This window comes from Eumetopias jubatus, unplaced genomic scaffold, assembly GCF_037043125.1.
Source record: "Eumetopias jubatus isolate StellerSeaLion01/CBP00866 unplaced genomic scaffold, mEumJub1_p1.0 scaffold_1, whole genome shotgun sequence".
Classification (NCBI taxonomy): Eukaryota; Metazoa; Chordata; class Mammalia; order Carnivora; family Otariidae; genus Eumetopias; species Eumetopias jubatus.
The window spans coordinates 185,799,478-185,801,617 of NW_028274807.1; the positions used below are offsets into that span (position 1 = coordinate 185,799,478).

Here is a 2,140-nt window from a genome sequence, read left to right on the forward strand (position 1 = left end):
CAGTTTCATGCATCTTTTGTACTTCCCTTTTGTCATGCCGAAAGCCACAAGTTTAGAAATGAGCTAATCAGAACTAACCATGTCACAGGCTAAAGAACTGAGAATGACATGTCACTAAAGATTCACTTATTCACATTGTCGGGTGAAATACAGATGTGAGAGCACCTTGGAGCCTCAGTCTAGCAAGGGAGATGGATAATGAACTCATAGTTACAAAAAGAACTAATCCCTATAAGTTTTCTCAATGAAAATGTGCACATGAAGAGAATGCATAATGAAGAGAGTGTGTAATGGAGTACCAGGAGCCTTTGTGGTACACGATGGAGGGGCCTGATTCGTCATACTCCTGCTTGCTGATCCACATCTCCTGGAAGGTGGACAGTGAGGCCAGGATGGAGCCCCTGATCCACACGGAGTACTTGCGTTCAGGAGGAGCGATGATCTTGATCTTCATCGTGCTGGGTGCCAGGGCTGTGATCTCCTTCTGCATCTTATTGGTGATGCTGGGGTACATGGTGGTCCCACCAGACCGCACCATGTTGGCGTAGAGGTCCTTCTGGATGTCCATGTCACACATCATGATAGAGCTGAAGGTGGTCTTGTGGTTGCCACAGGACTCCATACCCAGGAAAGAAGGCTGGAAGAGAGCCTCCGGGCAACAGAACTGCTCGTTGCCAATGGTGATCACCTGCCAGTCGAGCAGCTCATAGCTCTTCTCTGGGGAGGAGGAGGACGCAGCTGTGGCCATCTCCTGCTCGAAGTCCAGGGCGACGTAGCACAGCTTCTCCTCAATGTCACCCACGATTCCCCGCTTGGCGGTGGTGGTGAAGTTGTAGCCACGCTCCGTGAGGATCTTCATGAGGTAGTCTGTCAGGTCCCAGCCAGCCAGGCCCAGACGCAGGATGGTGTGGGGCAGGGCGTACCCTTCATAGATGGGCACAGTGTGGGTGACCTCATCCCCAGAGTCCGTGACAATACCAGTGGTGCAGCCAGAGGCGTACAGGGACAGCACAGCCTGGATGGCCACGTACATGGCTGGGGTGTTGAAGGTCTCGAACATGATCCAGGTCATCTTCTCGTGGTTGGCCTTGGCGTTCAGGGCGGCCTCGGTCAGCAGCATGGGGTGCTTGTTGTAGAAGGTGTGGTGCCAGATCTTCTCCATGTCGTCCCAGTTGGTGACAATGCCGTGCTCAATGGGCTCTTTGAGGGTCAGGATGCCCCGCTTGCTCTGGGCCTCATCGCCCACGTAGGAGTCCTTCTGGCCCACGCCCACCATCACACCCTGGTGTCGGGGTCGCCTGATGATGGACGGGAACACGGCTCCGGGGGGCGTCATCCCCAGCAAAGCCCACCTTGCACATGCCTGAGCCATTGTCGATGACGAGCACAGCAATCTCCTCTTCCATTGCGGTGGGTGGAAGTGGCGGCAGTGGACGTGAAGGACAAGCTGTGGGAAAATGCAGAGCGCGGGCCGGCTGCGGCGAGTGAGCTATAATGGAGTACCAGGAAGGCTTCCTGGATCAAGCAGCATTTAGGGGGAAACATAAAGGATGAAGAGGAGGGATGAGTGTTAGAGTTGGTGCTAAGGCTGGGAATGAGAAGTAACCATGGGTGTGGGGTGGGAGTTGTAGGGGAGCCAGGTCTCCAACAGCCAGAGAAGGAGGGTGGGAACCCAGTCTGGTAGAGCGGACACCGGCCAGTTCAAGTTCATATTGATTCACCTTGAGAGCTGAAGCAGGAAACATTCCTTAGCCTCTATATCCTCATCTGCAAAGTAGGAATACTGATAGCACCAGCCATATGGGTTCTAGGAGCAAGTGAAATTAACACATGCAAGACCCTTCACAAAGTGCCTGTTAACATAGCATGTGGTCGATCAATGTTATGACTTTAGTTATTTATGTATTATTCATGCTAATTTGGTTGGTTAGTGAGAGAACCAGGGTTCGAACCCAGGTTTTTCTTACTAGAGCCTTCTCTGTTAACTTTCTTGATAGATTTCCTGGTTTGATTTTATATAGCATTTCTCAAAGAGGATTCTGCGGATTACTAGGTGACATTGCATGTCAAGTTTTTGAAAGTATTTAGGAATTATGGATATAGGAAAATGATTAAAAGATTTTTTTATTTTAAAGATTTT

The 2,140-nt window shown here is 50.7% G+C and overlaps 1 pseudogene; it reads right to left on the minus strand.

Annotated features, from left to right (window-relative positions):
* Nucleotides 1-241: 241 nt before the first annotated feature.
* On the minus strand, nt 242-1,291 carry LOC114214631 (actin, cytoplasmic 1 pseudogene; annotated as a pseudogene).
* Between the last annotated feature and the right edge of the window lie 849 nt (nt 1,292-2,140).